Below are 22,782 nucleotides of genomic sequence, written 5' to 3'. Positions count from 1 at the left end.
GAAATCAACCTAAACATGTTTTTTTCAAGAAGATGTTCCCAGCAGGCCCACTAGTTGAAACACAGCATTCTGATTAATAGTGTGTTTGTGCAATATGAGTTAAGCAGCAAAATCCACCCGTTTTTAGCCATCTGAGGGGGCGGCCATTTTGTCACCTGTGTCGACTGAAAATGACATCAAAGTTGCACAGGGCTCTGATAATGGCCAATCACAGCTCGCCTGTTTTCTAAAGCTGAGCCGTGATTGGTTGTTACCTGAGCCCTGGGTAGTTGTGATGTCATTCTCAGGTGACAGAAGTGACAAAATGGCCGACCCCAGAGATGGCTAAAAATGAGTGGATTAACTCTTACTCCACAAACGCAATATTTATCAGAATGCCTTGTTTCAACTAGTGGGCTTGCAGAGAACATATTCTTGAAAAAAATAAGTTTGGGTTGATTTCCGCTTTAAAATTCCAAGATTAGGCACTACAATTTACCTGCCAGATGTCCACACTGTATATTGAATCATATATTTTAGTATGTATGAGTATTTATTTACCCGTACTATTTGGCATTTTAAATCATAAAGCTTTCAACACAGTGTCAGTTTGGCCGTGGGATTCCATTCATCCATTTTGTATGTCGCTTGTCCTCATTATAGCCACGGCTGAGTTCGAGCCTATGCATGCTGACTTTTTTTTTTAATGTGGAGGGAAGTTGGAGTTGAAGAAAACCCACGCAAGCATGGGCCGGTTATGCAAACTCCACACAGGGAGGGCACAGCCAAGATTCAAACTACCATAGAATCCTCAGGACTGTGAGGAATAGATGCTAACCACTAGTCCACCGTGCTGCACGTTTCTAGAATTAATTGATTCAATTTCACTTATTTCCTATGGGAAATTGGAAAAACAGTTTCCTTCCTTACTGGTTCATGGACAATGACGCAAGATGCTGAGCGTGAATGAATGTCGCCATTAGACTCTGGGCCGGACTGTTCCATTCACACCAACAGTGACTCAAACTATGAGATGCCAAAATAAACTCCGAAATCCACACCAAATGGATTCAAACTTCTAAATTATGATTGTGATGCTTTTCTCAGTTATAACGATTCACGATTCAAAGTGTTTGTCAGAAAAAATCGTACTTCGTTACCACAATGATGCCAACAAAAAGAACTATTATCATAACACAACCCCCCCCCAAAAAAGCTAAATACAACACAGGCATAAAAGTACAATATAAAGGAATACAAGTGGGTTGTAAACCAACACGGCGACTACAAATCATAAAAAGGTGAGGCAATTGCAGTTCACAGGTTGCATATTGTGCCGAGCCAGGGTGCAGCTTTTTTCTGCCGTGTCATTCGTCTGATTACAAGACACACGTTCACTGAGTGTTGGCCTGTCCTAGAAAGATTCAGAAGTAGGGAGAGCTTTTCTGCATCTGAAGCAACAGAGATCTTGACCTTTCAAGTAGCAATGCCAGGAGTGAATACTTAACCACAGAGCAGCCAACCGGCTCCTCTGATTGTTAGCCGCGCTAAACGAGGTCGGTGGAGACTCCAAATAAATGGCGCCAGTGCTCTCTGCTGCTGAGTCGACTGACGAAATAATGAACCGCACTGGCTTGTTTGATTTCCTCTGGAGACAGCTGAGTGGGAGTCTGATCCTCATTCAGCCCTGGCTCCCACTAACCCAATCTGCTCTTTCTCTCCGTCTCTGACCTACAGACAGTGTCTGTGCAGGCCTTTTTAGGAGCCATCTATGCACTGTGATTTATTGTAAATTAAAACGCTGGGAGCTCAGTTGCAGGGCTTAAATGCCCTCTCTGACTACCTGGCCGTGCTCCATAGAGTCTGGGCTGGATACCATTTCCTCTCATGTCAATGTTGTTGCTATTGTAGCTGACCAATAATTCACATGAAATTGTGTGTTTTCAAGGGAAAGGAGCATTGAGCCCTCAGGTTTGTGGCGCATACTCATCACACTAAAATTAGACAACAGGCATATATGAATATTTTATATACCGCAATATGTAGTAGTTGCACATACCGAGTCTGCTGGTATAGTGCTTTTGGCTGGATTTCACCACACTGTGGTGGTAATACACAGTAATTAGGGGTGCAGGATATTATAGTGCAGAAGTAAGACGGAGCCGCACAGGCACAGTCATGAAAGCGCACAACGAATGCAGTATTCTTCTTCTGGGGGAAAAAAAGCAGCTTGGACGAACACGGAGGCAGTCAGCGGTGATGTGTCTTGGCAGGCCAAGATAGGGGCAACATACTGTAGTCATGGACCCAGTCATCATCATCTGGCCACACATTCCTACCCTATCTGTGCAGTAAACTGGATCTCCTTCTCCCGCTTATCAGCCGTGAGGAATTTTCTATCCCAGGCGCTCTTTCTTTCTCTCTCTCTCTCTTTCACTATCCTCACTATCTCTGTGGCTCTTTGGACTCCATTTTTACACTTTTTCTCCCTCTTCCAGTCGCCTCCTTCAAGCTGACACAAAGCAGAGACGGTTAATGGTCATTAAGATAAGGGAGGAGAGGGTAGGCGGCTCCTAGGGCAGGGTTGAACCCAAACCGTTTTGCTGCACACTGTGTCACCATGAAGGGAGGCCCCCGAGGCCGAGAGGGAGCAACAGACTCAGGATACACACTCAGGATACATTGAAAGTGATTTCTTTAGCTTTACGCAAATTATAGACGAATAAGCCAATACTGGTGACTTTTTTTTTGGTTATTAATGTACTACACGCAATAGTCCAAAGGCCAGATTGAAAGAAGAAGAAAAGAAGCACAATAATAAAGTCTAAATATTATATATAAGAATTGAGATGATAATGGGGGAAAAGTTATATTAGGATAAAAATAAAACAAATTTTGAACAAATATTTAAATGACATGGCGGCACGGTGGTCGACTGGTTAGCACGTCCGCCTCACAGTTCAGAGGTCGTGGGTTCGATCCCGGCTCCGGCCTCCCTGTGTGGAGTTTACATGTTCTCCCCGTGCCTGCGTGGGTTTTCTCCGGGTACTCCGGTTTCCTCCCACATTCCAAAAACATGCGCGGTAAGCTGATTGGACTCTCTGAATTGACCCTTGTCAATTGTGATTGTGAGTGCGGGTGTTTGTCTTTGTGTGCCCTGCGATTGACTGGCAACAAATTCGGGGTGTCCCCCGCCTACTGCCCGAAGATACCTGGGATAGGCTCCAGCACGCCCCGCGACCCTTGTGAGGATAGGCGGTATCGATAATGGATGGATGGATTTAAATGACATTACTTTGCTAATATGGGGGACTAACCAGTCAGTGGTTGCTGATCATACACTACCGTCTTCATGTTAGTAAACAAATTTGACATTCGCTCACTAATATTATGTTATTTATGTACTATGGAAACTGTACATAAATTGAAAGAAGAATAAGCACAATAATAAAGTCTAAATATTATAAGAAAAAAATCGGAATTGAGATGATAATGGGGGAAAAGTTGTGTTAGGATGAAAATAAAACATTTTGAACAAATATTTAAATGACATTACTTTGCTAATATGGGGGACTAAACAGACAGTGGTTGCTGATCATACACTACCGTCTTCATGTTAGTAAAAAAATTTGACATTCGCTCACCAATATTATGTTATTTATGTACTATGGAAATAATGTTTGCGTTATTCTAAAAAAAAAAAAAAGTGTAACACTGAAGTCTTTGACTTAAAAATACAGGTTTGTTCGTCTAAAATTATAATGTTTTATTTGTAAAAACACAAACAAGTTCTTCTAGTTCTTCTAGTGAACAATTTAATGTAACTCCTCAAATATTTAATACTCTGGAAAAAAATATATTTCACCTCAGATACTGGATTTCTGGGTAGCTCATATTGTTTGTAGTTTTATTTGGGGCCCCACTATCTATAAAATGTAATAAAGCAGCGATGAAAATGTGAGAATGCTCAGAATGCGTAAATACATTTTCATCATAATGACATGAATCCACCATATTTTCACTATGTGGAAAACGTGGCTTTATGGGATTGTTGATGTGGTTGTCATAGCAACAACAACAGACAGAGGTGAGTGGACGCTTCACTGACAGTTCACCGGATTACATAGAAGCACAGATCCCATATAGTTTGTCAACAGCATGTGATTACTTGCTACAAATCGTCAAGCAAAATGGTAGCCACAGCATAGCTTCACAGCATTCCGTATATTGCTCCAAATGACTGTACATGGATGTGTAATTATAGTTTCAGTCATAGAACATGACTTTTTTTTTTTTACCATACAGCTGAACATAGGAGCTACTGCTTCACTACTCATCGTGTTACATGACATTTGCACCAGTGCCAGAGGCAGTAAATCTGAAAACTGTTTCATCCCAGTTGGAGTTTCCATTGGTAATCTTCCACTGTTGCCGCAGCTATGTAGCAATTAAGCCCAGAAGGGGCAGAACCAAACAGAAATTCAGTAATTCTGCACACTCAGTATGAAATATAAATTAATTGCATTTCTATTGCAGAAATAGAAAGATTCAATGAGTAAATAATTTGGTCAGGCGTCTCTTCTCCTGATGCGCTGAAGCTAAAATCATTTTTTAAAAAGAGATATTAAAGAATGCAAACTATTGGGAGTTGTTTTCTTTCTTCTTTAAACTGATAACAACATGACTGTGGTCATGTCTGCAGGTCATCATAAACCACATTTGGATTCTACAAGGGCTTTAAAAATAATTCACGGCAATTTTTTTCCCCTCTCAATACTGTGATTGCAATTTCATATGCCATTATTTTTTAGAGCTTCTCTTCCCATGTTTTTACTTCTTTCTTAACAAACACAAGCAGACATTTGTCTTTATTACCTTGTACAATCAACAATATCAGATTTATTATACATAAATGCTTTTGTCTTTTAGGTTATGTTATGCTAACATAAAGGGAAATAAACCATGAATTAATATGAAAGACAGCTTATCTACTTCAATTAGAGTTGTTAACTTATTAAATAAACACTTTGATTTGGGGTCTTTTAAGCGTTCACTTTTACAAATTTCACAAAATCCTACCAAACAAGTGTGGCATGAACATAAATCAGTAAGTCATGAATCAGATTACAACAATAATTCAAACAAAAACAAACAACACACCTGACCGATATATTCTCACCGATTTCCCAACGGCTTTAAATGTGTCCCCAGACTCCCCACTACATTAAAATGATGGCCGAATGTTGACATTTTAACATATTAATAGGTGGGAAAAAAAAGTAGCAGTGCCAGGATTTTTTCTTTAACTGTGAGAAGCATTTCCACATGCTGATGGGACTTCACATACAATACAGCCATCATAATAATCGGTTATGAGTTCTAGATTTTTCTGAGGTATTTGATGTGCCATGCGCACATTGCGTTGCTAGGCAATCTGCTAACGTGTCAGTGTTGCCCTCTCACTTATGTTTACTTTTAAACCAGATCACTGACAAAAAGATGAGTGACCTGTCTCTACACTTGTGTTCACTTTGATTATCCAGTATTTGTTTGAGAGTTGTTGACGACACTGTAATACAAAGTTTGTCATTTAAGTTGTTTAGTACACCAAAGCAAGTCATATAAGTGTTCTATTTAATTTGCCTCTAATTCCGCTAAAAGAGTCAGGCATGCTCCAGATGAACTTCAGATAAGAGTGCAATGTTGCCACAGAACCGCATGTGATCACACACCAGGCACACGGGAATGTATTTTGTCACTAGTTGCGCACACTCACATACACGCAAACACACACCCACGCATACGCACGCACACACACGCGCATACACAATCTTGGGCACTAATTATTGGCTATCTCACCATCAGCGTGGACCCGTGGAGGATGGCAGATGTGCGTCTTAGAAATGTGATCCTCCACAGCCAAGGCTTGCATCAAAATTTCCATCCAGAACAACTTTTATTTTCATGTGGTGTGAAAGTAGAAAGTTCTTCTGGAAGGACTACAGTTAATGCAACGTTTGTAAAAAGCGAACTTGACACTGTAAAATTAGGTTATGTGCAATGAAACAATCTATGACAAATACAGATACCTGATTAGTGAAATCAACATGCAAACCACAGCCTATTTATACCGTGAAGATGAGATAAACTATTCATAAAAACTGCATCAATCAGCAATCAATTCCACATTATCAACCAAATTAACATCACTCAAGGAATCGATTCATATCCCCACCTCCTATGTCCTGAAAATCCAGCAAAAGCGACATCTATTGCTTTGGAAAACCCCACCAATCTTTTGGTTGATTAATATTTAAATGAATTATGAGGACAGGTCGAGGATGAAAGCAGACATGGTTCGCTCTTTGGCAACAGCAGTGTTCATTTGTCTAGCGCAAGCATCTAAAAATAGACAAAGTCTCAAGAATATTTGCTCAATCTCGGAGTGACCCATAATCATACCAGTAAAGTGTGTTTGCTTTGCCTAAACACAAAGGGCAGCGACCTACACATATAAAAACACACATAAAAACAGAATTCCACAGTCTCACACATATGCCTTGCAGGGTGACTGATGAAAGTGATGCAATTACAACACAAAGGCTTTGGTTTCGGTCATTTAAAGGGGAAATCAACCCCAAAAATGTCTTTACAAGAAAATGGTTTAAACACAGCATTCTGATTAATATTGCGTTTGTGAAATAGGAGTTAATTTACCCATTTTTAGCCATCTCAGGGGGCGGCCATTTTGTCACTTCTGTTGACTGAAAATGACATCGCAGTCGCTCAGATAACCAATCATGGCTCACCTGTTTTCTGAAGCTCAGTCATGATTGGTCGTTACCTGAGCCCTGAGCAACTATGATGTCATTTTCAGTCGAAAGAAGTGACAAAATGGCCGCTCCCGAGGATGGCTAAAAACGAGTGGATTAACTCTTATTTCACAAATGTAATATTAATCAGAATGTGAGCCTAGAACATATTCAATAGAACATATTCTTGAAAAAATATGTTTGGGTTAACTTCCGCTTTAGGGTTCATCGTAAGTAGACAATTATCATGGACCGTCATGCAGCTAATCATTTGATGACCCTTAAAGTCATTCAAAGTTAATTTCAAGACTGTGACAGTCACCGGAAAAACAGCTTAAAAAATTCCCAAGAAAAATGTTAAGACGGCTGTTTTTGTGTTTTCCCCCCTCCGGGATGATTAAAAACGTCACAACAAAGGTTTACATCTGAACATCCTTGTGCTCGCCGGTGGATAAGGACCAGATGAAACAAAAATGGAAGCATGCAAATTTAAATCGCAGTCTAGAAACGACTTTAAGGTGATTAAGTCTAAAAAGGGACGAGCTCCTCTTAAAACGCCACAACCTCCAAGGGGACAGGCAAGCAAACAACGGCTTCCCCTCCATGCTCACTAGGCCACCCCCGAGAAAGCTAAAAATGGCTGGATTTTGCTGGTTAACTCATATTACACAAACACAATATTAATCAGAATGGTGTTTATACTACACTGAAAAGAATGGTGGTTGAATTTACTCCACTTAATTTTGTCAAGTGGTTGCACAAAGTAAAAATCATCTGGATTCAGATATATTTTTAAGTAGATGTATAGTCTACTTCAAAAATATACTGTATATCTGGATTAAAATGATTTTATTTCGTGCAACCACTTGACAAAATATAACTGAGTAAAGGCAGAACGTCGTGAAGACGCATAGAACATATTACTGTAGAGAAAATTTTGGGGTTGACTTCCTCTTTAAAGAAGAACAACAAAAAAATCGATTATTTATTACAAAGGAAAATATGTGGAGATTCATAATATCACAATTTGAAGAGCAAGGAAATTTATTTGCAAAGATAATAGTTTATCGTGCACATTTTAAAAAGTTATCATCAACATCGGCAACAAGCTCACTTTAGGTTCAAGGTCAGGTCAAAAAACGGAATAAATTAAATCAGTTAGTCAAGGAAAATAATAATGTCCTTTCATGAAATCAACCATAGATGGATATTTTGAAAAAAGACTAAATAAATAAGGAGCAACAAATCAAAATGTTTTTACACTTTTCTTGTTAAGTCAGTGCTTCTCTATTATTTTCTGTTCCGTCCCTCTTGGAAGAAGAAAACATTTTACTGTACACCCCCCCAACTCTCCACAGCGACTATCATTTGTCTATGAAAGTGGCATAAGTACAAGTATGCAGGGAGTATTAGCTCTAAGGTGTCGGGGTTTTTTTGCATTGAGAATGCGCACACACGGCACCCTGCAAGGGATGACACGGATAAAAAGAAAGGTGGAGAGAGACAAAAAAAATCTTATTAATTATTCTTCATTGTAAGTTGTTCTATATTACTTTCTTTTTTGTTTTTCTTTAATGTTAATAAGGACACAACCATATGCAGCGGTATGCTTATAACAATGTTTTAGACGAAAGATACTATTTGTAGTGATAGGGGAGAGTTGGGAGGGCGCAACATTTTTTTCTTGTCTCTGTGGGGGTGTAAAAAAAATTGAGAAGCAGTGGAATTACAGTAAAAGTGAAGAATCATTAGTGATATCAAACCGATTTACCGTGTACCGATTTATAACTTTTTGAAAGGGCCATTTGCCGGTTCAAGCTGCATTAAGACCTATTCACTAGATCGTGTGTAAATCAAAACCGACTTTTCAACTTATATTTCTTTTCGTTACACTTCTCTTGGATTAGCGATCAAAGACAACAGTCAGAAGGGGAAATTGTACAATTAGATCAACGGTGCTAAGCTCCCTGCCGTTTAAAAATTGTCGTGGAAAAATGCACCTCAGGGGTTAGGGTTATGCTAGTTCTTCAATATTCCATTGTCATCAGAAAATTGCTGTAATTTTTAGCAATGATGTGCAAGCACCTATTGTACACATGAGTTTTAATTAATGCGGTGCTATTTCCTCTGTTGACTGAGCCAAGTCACAATAAATTACAGAGAAACAACGCACAATCCACGTAAAATCCTGGCATATGCATCAGCTCTGTTGCATCTGGCTTCAACACTGCATGAAGAGTGCCAAGGCGGTACAACAACTGCAGCCTCACACAGCGAGTGACTGGAGAGCATCCTGTCACAACACTGCACGAGTATGAATGAGAACATTAGTCACAAGGTCAGGGTTCACGTCAGGGCTATGGTAGCAGGAGACAAGTCAAGCATCTGCCTCATTAATGACTGAATGTTTGAGATTATTGGCTGCCAAGGACAGCAGGTGAACAAACACTCTGGTATGTCTTCTGTGCAACAGGCAACAACTTCCGAGGAGGTGATGCTGACGTAATGCTGCTTGGATCGCTGCTTTTGTTCACATTCCAATCTGTCTCCATGGCCCGAGGTAGGGTTGGGCAATTTACCAAAATGTCATCGTTATTTCAAAATGGGCTTCTCATGATAATAAAGACATTATAATCAAAGAAGAACAATTGGTCGTGGCGTGTTTTTGCAAATTCCTATGTTGTGAAAGCACCCTGAATGCACCGTGTTGCTTGTGCAGCAAGCTTGTGCCGAAAGTTATTCTGCCCTCCTCGAGCGTGCTTTAAATTGTTTAATGACACCCGAGGTGGGGTTTAACGCAAAACTAAACGCACAACAAAAATAGTGACAAACATTATACTGTATATTTTGAATGAAAAGACATACTTCATTTCAGAAACCTCGCTAATGTATATATATATATATATATATATATATATATATATATATATATATATATATATATATATATATATATATACACATATATCCATACATATATCTATCTATCTATACATATATACAGTACATATATCTATATATCTATATAGATATATATACAGTATATATATATATAGATATACTGTATATATATGTATATATATATATATATACTGCATATATAGAAATAGATATATGTATATATACATATATATACATATACATATATATATAGATATATCGATCTATATATCTATATATATGTATATTAAATAAATATAAATATGTGTGTGTATGTATTTAGAATGTGGACTCACCTTGAGCAAGCATCTCTTTCCTCTTCCTTGAATGCTGTTTTAGTCGTTGGGTTTTCCCTCAGCTGTCCAGGTTCTCCCCCCTCTACTCATCCAAACCTTCACCCACAATGCACCTGGAACAAGGCCAGTGTTGCTGTTAATTTGGCCTCATTATTAAGTTAAATACAGCACAGGCCATGGTGCTGGAGCTAATGAGCTGCGCAAAGCTGGCTGTGCTACTCCCAGCCTCCCTGCCCCAGCTATTAGATAAATTAGAGAGTGGAAAATGACTCGAGGGTTGTGGAGGCATTAATTGAAGACATGAATGGAGCTGTCTCTGATCAGAGTAAATCCAAAACTCAGACTTGGAAGATTTCAGCCCCCTCAACCAGACAGAGTGGTCCAATTCAGTAACAGAAAGTCTTTTTGGTTTAGCAACATCCGCATGTCAAGGATGGAATGTTGTATTCAGGAGCTGCACCATGGTAAACAAAATGTCTAGACGATGTACGATGAATAATTGTCAAATCTATTATACTTGAGTTTGCGTTTAGACGAACTGCCGTGTTTAAAGGAACTTCTTTTGGTCCTGTTTATTCATTAAGTGGCTTTGTGGGTGGTAGCATTACCCTGCAGCTAGTCTTGTATAAAGAACCCGAAAGCGACACAAGTACAAGTGTCTTTACACAAAATAACTTTTGTCGAAATTCACCTTGTTGAATATTATTTAAGTAAAAGTCTTTAAAAATCTGATATTTTGCTGTACTTGATTATAAAAAGGCATTTACAGCAGTAGCAATTGAATAGAATGTAAAGAATAAAACAATTTGTGCAACATGATAATTCAATGGCTCCAGTCTGTTTCTGGTGTGTGCAACTTGGCCACCAGCGGGCAGTATAATATATAAAGACATACTACTCGAATTTGATGATGAAACATGGGAGAAGACTGTCAAATCAAGCTGCCAAAATATTAGTCGTGTTTCACTGAGGATAAAGAATAGCTGCCTGCGAGATTTGCTGTATACTCTGCCTGCATATGTTCAAATGTGTAAATATGGTGAAAGGTTTATCATTCCCACGGCATTGATGGTAGTTTGGTAAATGCGTCTACGGCGTTTAGCATTGTGTTAGCTTTAATCTAGCTGGCTTTCAGGAGAGAAAGTTGATGTAGTTTGGTTTAAGGGTGAAGCGAGTCCTCGTGTAATTTGATTTGAAAAAAATGCTTGAGGATTTCTTTCTGCCTCGGGTACTCATTTAACTGGTGTGCACCATCTGCAAGACAAGTCAAGCCTTGAGCAGCAACAATTGTTCATGCTATGCATGACCGTAACACGCTGCCAATGTGGTGAGAAGGCCAACTTCCAAATAAGATCTTTTCAAATACAGACATCGGTGCCTTGGTAAGCATTTAGTTTGAAGTTGCTCCTGTCAACACTTGTGACATGACTCGTCTTCCAGACTGGAAGTTGGATAGTTAGAGCCCAGTTAAAGGTTAAATTGCCATGACAAACTGTTGCCACCAACATCAACACAACATCATCCTGAAATTGTTTTCATTCACTAATTAAGGATGCTAAAAAAAAAACTCTAATTACGCTGACATTTTATTATATGGCGCCTGTTGGCAATAGACGAAAATGACTACACACTTTGACGCTAACAGCTTGACACAGCTATAGTTCCTACAGATGGATTTTTAACAAACCATGCTTACTCAAATGTTCTGTTTTAGTCGACAAAAAGCTAACGTGTTTCTGATGTCACTTTGTCTCACAGTCTAAAATCTCACTTAATAAATGTTTCTAGAAAAGGAAATACAGTTTGCTGCTATGCACACTAGGGGAAAAAAATACCTAAAAGTTCAAACCAATTGATCGTTCATTATGAAGTGATTTTTTTTTTTTTTTTTACATTTAATCTGAATATTCGCTTATTAGATAGAATATTCAGTAGGATATCCGAATACCAAAATATTCAATGGCTATAGCCCTAATTTGGTTGAATACACATGTGATTGCCTTTGCTTTATGTTTAGTTTTACAGTACACTTCAGCTGGGAGTGGCAAATAACAGTTCAAAGCAAGTACTTGACCTTTTTTTTGAAGTATTGTTCACTCGCTGTCAAATTGTTGCTTGTTGTGAACTTTGCTGCCACCATAAGTAGGTACATTGATTAACTTGTAAATTGAGGTACCACTGCTTTCATTCTTACTTTACAAGACTGTGTGTCCAAGTGAAGCGGAGCACGTACACTTTGAAAATATACAGGAGGGACAAACAAGACTCTTTAAACACCTGGACAAACTTAAAGTGTTGAAATAGTGGAAAAACACAGACTTGTAAGGCCTAAAAATGTTCAAAGCCGTCTGCTACTCTGGATAGTTTCTGTCTTTAGTTACGGCAGGGACTGTCTGTCATCTTGCAACTCAGTCAAGACCGTGAGAGCCTAGAAGGTTTAGGAGTTCCTATGTTTAGATGACTTTGAGGCTTTTTCTGCTCTAGCCTTCTCTAAATTGTCCAAGCATGACCACACTGGCATTCATTTGCACTATATCCCAATGCAGCTTATCCTGACCACACAGTGACAATGTTTTTTCTGGGCCATACTAAGGTGATAGCTGGCCAAAAAGTCTTTGAAACAAAAACAGCAGCTTACAGAGCTCAACAAGAGGCTCCATTTTGATATTAAAAGAGAAGGAAAGTTCAGCTTGCCGTTTAGGTTTTGGCTGAACCACGCTGTGAGAAGAAATTGGCCTCAGGTCGGACGAACTTTGGGTGGCGGATGATGATGATTATGATATGTTTCCTTGAATCCAAAAGGACAGCATTGTGTTTAACTTTTTCACTTTTCACACAGCCATGAATATTCCACACGGTTGTGTATCGCTGCTGGGAATGCAGAGAAAACGGCCTAATAGAATGTTGCATCAATTAACTGACTACGGAAACGTCTGTATAAAGGGACACATCAATTCAGACGTCGTGTTGATAAATGTGTGTATGAACAGGAACTGCTGGTAAGCTCACTTTACGGAAGTGTCACAATCTCTGTTTCAAGTCAGAGGTTGTATTTAAGTGAGCTTTGTTCCATTGCTCCGCTGAGACCCATCTCCCCTCGCTGCACGAGTTTAATTAAGCGTGTGGCTGGCGACAGTGTACAGCAAATTCCTGTCACAGTATTGTCCTCTTGCGGGCCTGCTTCTGCAGGAGAGCACTTAGCCATGTTTATAGCTACACAGGTTCAAAGAAAGGCCAGCGGCACAATAGAGCTGGACAAGTTGGCTGAAGCGCCGCTGTGACGAAAACAGCAAGGACTCAAAACAAAAATATAAAAGGAAAAACTTTGCAGGGAAATGACCAACCTTCAGTCCCTCACCCTGTCACTGAATTGAACTCTGACAAAAACATTTCCTACACAACAGGGTCGCGTTATTTGTTTTACAGCCGCTAATTGTAATTGCTAGTCAAAAACACTCCGTGCCGAATCCAAAATATTTTCCAGGGTTTGGGGTAGCGAAAGTGATCGGATACAGGAGGATATGCCCGTTGGCAGCAGCCGTTGGCTCAGTGAATGGGTGGGGTCACAAGAGGAGAGCGTTGTAACAAGTTACATCAATGCGCATGACACTGCTCGGCGGTTCAAACGGGTCTCGTTTCATGTCGACTTCCCGTCATTAGAAGAGAAATCTGCGCGTATTTGGCGTCAGCGTTGGTTGAAGTGCAGACACGGAGGCCACATTAAAGGGCTAAAACTGGAGTTTGGGCATTGAGTAAATGTTTAGCTAGCACTGCTTCATCACCTGCTCAGCATTTAACTAAATAGTGGGCCGACGCTGACCATCAAATAAAGTCAGGGCTGCCAGTCTTCTCCTGGTGGCCTTCTCACCCCCAACTAGGCCCTGTGACCTGTCCTTCAGACCCCCTCCCATCAATGCTTTAATCCAGCTAACCTTGTCAAAACCACCAGACCTCATTCAGAACAAGCAGATGACTCTGTGCACGCCAGCGGCCTCTATAAATAGACATTTCATTGAGGAGCAGTGGGCTGAATGGGAGGTATTGTAAACAGCAGGCTAGCCTAAAGCCTCTCAGGGGCTAACCTGGGAAAGTGATGGAAAGTGACATGCTGCAGCCATGAGGCATGCAGTACAATAACAAACTGACACCACCGGGCCACTGTCCTTCCCTTCACATCTAAAGGTTTTAGCTGACCTTGAAAATGCGTAATAACCACAGTGCATAAGTTGAAGCAAGAAATCATTGCGACTGCTGGTTATAGGAGAAGTTCCAAAGTCGAACATTATCTGTTCTGTGACGTTGGTTGACGGGTGGCTGTGGAACCAAGTTTTTCATTTGACTTTTCAGGCATGTTATTCCAGGAACGTCTGCTTGAAATCCAAATCCACTTTTGGCACTTCCACTGTATTTCCGAGGACATCATTTCTGGAATCAGAGACCAAGTCTAAAGAAACGCATGAGGAAAGAAAGTCATGCACTGCTTTCTTTGGAGAAGGAATTTTGGGCATCATTAAGTAGATCAACAGTTGCCTTCTGGTCAGCGATGCAGTCTGTTTCATTGGCTGTTAACGGAGTGTTCATAATAATTCTAATTTATACAAACACTTACAGACTAAATAGTTTGCAAGGCAACTGTGTCTTCCTCTGGAGTGACAGATTATCAGTAATATATGAATGAAACAATGCCTGAAATCGTATTTCTTTATTCAGAATGATAGATTTGTGGGGGGTTTTCTCTAGTCTCATAGGTGACATATTCATCAAGGTATGCATAGCCTACTAGGTTTAGGCCATGAGGCATATTTGTAGGTTATATTGTGCTTCTATGCACTTCCGGACCACTTGGGTCTGCAATAAAACTCCTGTCGGGCACCTGCGTACTAAACCATGGGGAGAGGGAGGGAGGGAGTGAGGACAAGAGTGGTAGAGAAGCTGAGCCATGTTTAAGCCACTCATTTGATTCACAATTCACACGCAGATCCCAGCCAGGGGGCAGGGATTTTGAGGAGGAGAGATCAGTAGCCAGGCTTAACTTAAAATGTCAAACGCTTTACTTTGACTTCATGGAAAAAAAAAAAGACCATTCAGAGACCCACAGCAAACCACATGCTATCAAGCTTTTGCCCCCTTTTTATGAAAAAAATAAATAATAAATAAAATTTTTTTTTTAAAAAGGCAAGGCACAGTCTCTGTCTTTCACGGAGCTTCAGCCCTGAGGGCCAGTGATAGCCAACTTCCCAACTGCCACTAATTAGAGAATTAGCGCTCATTTATTTTTCCTATACTGAAGAAGGTGCCAAACTCAATGAACCATTCAATTCAATCCTTACTGAAATGTAATCGAAAGAGAAGGACTGGCTTCACAGAAAGAAAGAAAGCAGGGCACAGACGTACCGATTTTTAACGAATTTTAAAAAAATCAAAGTGTTTCAATTGATACTGCTCAACATACCACAATGGATGTTCCTCTGCGGCAGCAACATATTTTACCTGCAGTTGCAGCGTTCGCCAGTATGGGGGCGCTATATCAGGCCTGGCCAACCCGCGACTCGCAATTGCCCGGTTTCATGCGGCTCTTAAAAAAATCAGATTTTTTTTTGCAAGTGTTCACATTACTTTATAAATCCGACCTCGGTCTTGTCTGCCATATGAACAAATGCGTTGCCAAAGTGACCCGCATGCGCAGAAGAAACGACGTCACTCATGACAGAGTTTACGGAAGTAAATGTGGTCCAGCATGTTGGGACATTTCTACAGTGGAGCGATTCGGTTGGGGGAACTGATCTGAACCGTGGCTGAATTACTACAATGACCATAAATGTCCACTTTATGCTTCATGTTGCAAGTGGGATTAAATTAAAGTCAAATATAAAGTCAATACTGTTACTCAAAACTTTGCAGATTTGATTTCCCCGCTGCCAACACTCTGCCCACGAGTGCATTTTGGGCTCTGGATGACATCAATGTCAGATACTGGTGGGCCTGACTGCGGTCCCATTGCAAAAAATCTGATACGTATACAATCTAGGACCACATATGAAAGTGGCCCAGGTCGCATTTGAAAAAGATCGCAATTGAGCCGTTGAGACTGTCATTTAGAAAAAAAAATAAAAAATCAGACACAGGTCGCATACAGGCAAAAAAAAGATCTGATCTGGGCCGCATTTGCCTGCGGTGTGAAAATAGCATTATTGTACTTTACGGTGGTGCTGTCGTGACGTCAGAAGCGTTTCCAATAGGAGAGGGGCTGGCAAGCGATTTACTGCTAATTTGGTGAATTTATTTACAAGTAACAGCATGAGGACAAAGGGGAAGCTTTGGTAAATAAAGTGAATTTACTGTATTAACACTGAAAGATACATCTTGTCTCCTCTTGAGTTTCCTTTTTTAAAAATGAGCAAAGACTGGGCTTTCTTTTGTAACAATGAAAGACACATATTGTAAACCAGTGAGAAAAGCCTCACTTTTTACTTCCTGGTCGGCTGCTACGTCAGTACTTCCAAATTTGGGTGCGTATTTTAAAGGGCTTGCCCGAACGCGGAGATTGAACAGATTACATTTGGCAAGCGAGGTACTATGTCGGTACGTGCATCTAACGCATGCACTTTGATGCAAATGAGATGGATGGAAAAAAACATTGAGTAGTGTTGCCTACCAAGTTCACTTTCAAAATGAGAGGGGAAAAAAAATCAGAGCATAACAAAAAACGCATGGTCAAGATGGTATCACCTCTGCCTCAATTTGAAGCAGGAAAAACCCTGGACACACAGGACTTATATATTCGACAGGTTTAACATTTGCGATCCAAGCAGATCATGAAGCAAAGACATTAAACACACCACAAGCCAGTCGCTCAGAACAATCCTTCAGAGACATCCGACAATGGGATTTTTGTCATCCTTAACCACAAGGGAGGGAAAAAATGCTTAAATTCATCCCGATTGTCAGTGTGCCCAACACGCTTTAGGATATTGGGGCAATAAAGTCATGTTTAAATTATCTCATCTTGCCAGGACACAGTTGGGAATGGCAAAACATTACCTGACATGCACTTTTTCCTGTGTTTTTGTTTGGTTTTTTTTTAGTTTGGAGTGTGAAAACTATGGAGGCTACGTATAAAACAACATATTACAGCTTTCAAGTGAATTCAACAAGAAAGACAAACGTTACGTAACACAGTGCTTCGTATCTGTAAATTAAAAACAGTAATCACCCACGCGAATAGACAATTCTCAAATAACAGACTACAGCACGTTATTCCATTTTTTAGTTAACATATTGCTTGGTTAGTAAATTGATCTTTAGTCAATCTCTATTTTTTTCAGGAGCAGTGTTAGAAACAGCTTTCCACTTTTCTTTTCTCCTGTACAAATTCATCGTTCGCGAAAGGGGGAAAAAGGGCACTTTCCTAACAATCAATCATAGAGGCGCTACCACAGCACAGGGGTTTGAGGTGCTGACTGACGCCCTCCCCTTTATTAGCCTATGACCTAATGCAGGCAAGGAGTGAGGCTCGGTGCAGGACTGCTCCCCTCTTTTCAGCTCCACACCCAAATCCCCCCCATGGATGTATTTGTTGAACCTCCTGCACTGAAACCACATTTAGTTCAAGAAAAGATTGGGTGTTGGGCAACGTGCAAGTTTCCATGCATGGTAGGCAATGAAAGCAGCCAACGCAGCCTCCTAAATTCCTTTAAAAAAAAGTAAAGAAAGAAAAAAAGCAGCACCAAATCAAAAACAGTAGTCATGTATGACATTTCAAGAATACTTTTAGACCGAGAAATTCTAAAACTGTCCCGAGTACCCCATTCACAAATTACAAACGAATTTTCAAGGAATGGAACATAAATGATGCAAGAGCTGGACAGACTACCTGGTTGTGTGCTTCAGTGGGACAGGAAATGTTGTGTTTGCATTGTGTCTCATCTGAGAGGTGTTTCCAGGAACTCCTCAAGTGGCTTCCTCTGGATGAGCAGCCTAAAGCTTGCGACTGACACCATAGACTACATATAGGCATCATAAATGCCACTTCAATTTCATTGGACACATTCAACTCTTGTGTGTACATAGCCTTTGGCCGTGAAGGTTGCAAATCACCTTAAAGGTTTGTTTTGGATGGCAATCTATACATATAGTGAGAGAGTTCAGTACAGACAGAGTTCTTTAAACAAAACAGGACTGCTTGCTATTTGCGTGTGCAAAGGCGCTGCTGAAGGTTCACGCGCTTTTGAGAAACAGCGCCCTCTGCTGCTGAGTCGGTGAATCACCCCCCCCCCCCGCCCCGTATTGAGTGCAGAAGACATAACCGTACAACAAGCATTGGATGAGACAATCTTAGAAAATTACAACCACACGACCACGTTTTGGAACTCACACTCAATTCATTCACATCACAGGGAAAAAAATAATTGTATATTATCAAATAAGTCATACATCCAAAGAAGGTTCAGCTACTGTAAACAAGCATTGACCTCAGCCGTTAAAGTGAAAAACAATCCAAACATATTCTTTTCAAGAATATGTTCTATGCAAGCCCACTAGTTGAAACAAGGCATTCTGATAAATATTGCGTTTGTAGAATAAGAGTTAATCCACCCCTTTTAGCCATCTCTGGCGGCGGCCATTTTGTCACTAGTGTCGACTGAAAATGACGTCACAACTGCTCAGGGCTCAGGTAACGACCAATCACGGCTGACCTGTGATTGGTCGTTACCTGAGTCCTGGTCAGCCGTGATTGGACTGAACGATGGAAATCCGTTTTTCGCTTTGCATAAACCAGAACAGACACCCTCAGCACTGGGATGAAAAACACAATTGTATTCTATAATAATGGCTATCGACTGCACTCATATTTGTCACGTCTGGTCCAACAGCCAATATGACGTTTGTTTGAACTTGTCGAGACACATGATTAGACATAATTCCATGCAATCAGTAGTGGCAGTCGTGCATCAGAACTAAAGACATTTCATCTCGCTTGCTCGGTTTCTATTCAGCTCTCCAACAATAACACCTCCCCAATGAAAGGAAATTCCACCGCCTTCTTTGCCCTCAGCTGAAACACACTTAATCCTGCTCTGGTAATGAGGTCACCTCACATACTACATTTCAGACCGTGGATTTGGTTTGCAGGGACTTCTATCCTGAGTGAAAGTTCCAATTATTGAATCCATGATTACTATTTTTTTCATCCTCATGTTTGATTGAGAACCACGTTGCTGCTCAAAAACAACTTCCATCACTGCACCGAGGCCGTCTGATCACAAGATCATCCAACGGCGCCTCAAGTGGAAGTGACAGTGTTTCTGCAAGACACATTAGCACTAGGGAGGAAATTGGAGGTAAACAGATACAAAAATGCAATCGCTGCTGGAAGCAGCGAGGCACAGGGGGCAGGAAATAAACTTGTATTTAAGCTGATTACCCGAGCGGAGGCCGGGCCTCTTCAGCAGCCCAACTTCGTCACGACCAATGTTGTTAATTAGAGATTGTTCAGGGGGAAAAAGGCAGCCTTGTCAGACTCGTTGTAGTGTTCGTGATGGCTGGCTGGAGGGGGACATGCCGGGCTCTTAATTGGGGCTGTATGCTGTATCGGTGGCTGGCCGGAGCGCTGGTGATGATTGCTGTGAGCAGGTGGCCGTGGTGGCAGCTCCACGCAGGCCGTCCCGGGCCAGCCTGTCTGTTCTCGTCAGGGCCTGGAACACTGAGCAGACAGCTCCTGAGCCCTGCGCTCATTACGCCAAGTTGCCCACCCTGTTGCCTAGCAACGCCCCCACAGCCCCTCCATAACACTTCCTGCCTGGCCCAACAATGTAACCCAGAGTCATGACAGACCGCTTCAACTTTGTCTAGCAATGGGCGAAAGGTGAACACGCCACTTCTGATGCCACTTCCTTCTTTCGACAAAGCAAGTTGTGCATATTTGACATCTGCCCATATGATAGTCAAGCACAATTAGAGAAAACTTAATCCATCTTTACTTTTGATTTATAAATCAAACGTTATGTTATGAAAAATAACCATTATGGACACATTTTTATATTTCAGATTGTAAGAAATGACTCATTTCAACTCTTTCAAGAGTAAGTCAACGACACACATTTCTTTACAATAATATGTTCTATGCCCCTCCACTAGTCTAAACACGGAATTCTGATTAATATTGCATTTGTGGAATATGACTTAAGCAGCAAAATTCAACCGTTTTTAGGCATCTCAGGCGGCGGCCATTTCGTCACTTGCCGTCGAATGAAAATGACATCACAGCTGCTCAGGGCTCAGGAAACAACCAATCATGGCTCACCTGTTTTCTGAAGCTGACCCATAATTGGTTATTGGTTGTTATGACAAAAACAGGTGGATTTGACGACTTAAATCATATTCCACAAACACAGTATCAATCAGAATGCTTTGTTTAGACTAGTGGGACTGCATAGAAACTATTTTTGTACAAAAAATTTGGGGGTTGACTTCATCTTTTAATATGGTGCCCTCCATAATTATTGGCACCCCTGGTTAAGATGTGTTAAAAGCCTTAAAATAAATTCCATTTTTATTGCAGAAGCATACTCTCATACTGAATCTCCCCCACCTCGCAAAAAAGAATAAATGCACTTCAATTAAGGGTTGTAATTTCCTCTCTCTTTTTTTTAATAAAAAAATGGTCCTATGTTTGTGCATCATAATTAACTTCAGACACCTGGTGTCAGCAACTACACTTGTACTTGGACTTTCACAACTAATAGTACTGACTCAGTAACCTGCAATAACAGTTGTTTTTCACAGAGGACAAAGAAAATACACAGAGTATTTTTATATTGTGTGTCTACATATGCTGATGCACCATTTTTGGTCAAATATCCATTACTTTAGCTATAACACCGCGACTACTTATGTTTTTCGTTAGCCCAGCTATGGCATTTTCTATTGTGTGTTAGCATTAAGCTAGGGGAAGGAGAAGTTGAGTGGTTGCTTTAAATACATAACATGTTATTCTCTTTGTGTTTATTTAGACAGGAAACATCAACTGGTAGGGGCATTAAATGGCGTGAAAACTCTTTTTGGAAGAATAGTTCACTATCTGCCAAACTGCTCCCAAAAGTGAGTTGAATTCAGCGCCCATACACTGCTCGTATCATGAACAACTTGTAAATAGGGTAAAAAAAAAAAAAATTCAAGGCATCACCATATTAGTGTAGAAAAACACAATGTCTTTGCATTTCACCTGCTAGTAATTACTCTGACAGTTAATAATTCCTAATGAACATACAAGTGGGCACAAAATAATGGTTTGAGAGCAAACATTTTTATATGAAAGACAAACCAATCGGCCATGTTAAGACTCACTTAGGAGAGAAACGTGTGACGTCGTCAGAAAACAGTGGAACAACATCAGTTCTTGCACAGTTTGTTCAACCAAAGGAGAAACCGCTGAAGTTTTATGATGGTATTTTTTTCAAAACATAGAGCAGAACCTTGGGACTTTATCTGTGAAATGAGACAACATATTTCATCCAGCCACATAAAAAAAATGACACTTTGGAATACGACCAAAAGCAACAAAGTGATCTGATATGCACTTACTAATCTGGCAGTAATACATGGTACTTATATGTCTAGAGATTACGTCTTGAATAAACACCAACGTTTTATTATGGTGTGTCTAGGATCTGTAATCAACCTAATTCAATCCAATCAGCAATAAACCGATGACACATCGTCCCCACAGTGATGTCGGCATCCAGAGTGCAAAAAGTCACCATGAAATATATCACAGCCACAACCCAGAGGCTCACAAACATAAAATAATAATCCAAACCGGTCCAGGCCAAACCATTCTGTGGTGTTAACCTGGCTGCTGAAGATGGACTATAAGAGGAAAACTTCATTTATCATGCCAAGAGGCCCACAGCGCTGGAAAGCTGAAAATGGGTTATCATTAGTCACGGGCAGCTTGTACGTCTGGAATGTCTCACTTTGTACACTCAGGATATCGGACAAGATGGGCGGTGTTCGCGGAGATCACGACCACGCTCACGTTGGGGCGATCAAAGCGAGTGGCGTTAGCGCTACAGCGTTCACACACAGCTGTGTCTTCTCTGGGTTTGCACTTGGGCCGCTAGTGGCAGACCTCACAGTGGAAGTGCCTGTGAATAAACGGTCTTGTCACCATGTTCACACATTCCTCCAACCAATTAGTCCTCTCAGCCTTGCACCATCATTAGCATAGGTTGCTATCTTCACAGCCGTGTGGTGAAATCAACTCTTTACAATTCTGGACTTCACAGTTGTACCACAGGACATCCTATCTGCTGAGCACCAAAAACATGTTTTGCCGTGTCGGACATGTGAGATTAAGATTAAAGAAGTAAGATTAAACGCTTAGTGCTCAGCCTACCGTTTTTGGTGTAATTGACTAGAAATGTATTTAACAGTCATTGTGCTTTTCAAAAAATTACATTGTATGAACACTCAAAACAACATCATTTTTTTTCCCTCTCTCAAAGATGTCTCTCGCAAGTCCAAAATACAGAACTGTACTGATTATGACATGATGGTTATGAACTGCTCTACTTGGCGTTGTGGCTTTACTCTTAGAGCCACGACTAATTATTATTATTATTGTTCTTATTTGTATCATATCAGCAGGGCACACTCATCCCCCAAATCATTGCAATGATGCGTATTAGATGCTGTGAGCAGGATAGGGGTGAAGCATGGCCATCAAATTTGATGCTTTGTAAATGTACGCTTTT

General features: G+C 40.5%; 1 long non-coding RNA gene across 1 annotated transcript in view; it reads right to left on the bottom strand.

Annotated features, from left to right (window-relative positions):
- The window catches only part of LOC147148765 (uncharacterized), a 49,162-nt gene that overhangs the window by 18,381 nt on the left and 7,999 nt on the right, over nucleotides 1-22,782 (bottom strand). The window contains exon 5 of the long non-coding RNA XR_015086570.1: nucleotides 10,028-10,140. This is a non-coding gene — a long non-coding RNA (uncharacterized LOC147148765). The remainder of the gene's footprint in view (nucleotides 1-10,027; nucleotides 10,141-22,782) is intronic.

Source organism: Filicampus tigris, chromosome 4 (assembly GCF_054856515.1).
Source record: "Filicampus tigris isolate MCC_2025a chromosome 4, RoL_Ftig_1.0, whole genome shotgun sequence".
Classification (NCBI taxonomy): Eukaryota; Metazoa; Chordata; class Actinopteri; order Syngnathiformes; family Syngnathidae; genus Filicampus; species Filicampus tigris.
The sequence above is the reverse complement of the archived record's forward strand: the minus strand, read 5'-3'. Positions and strand labels throughout refer to the sequence as shown.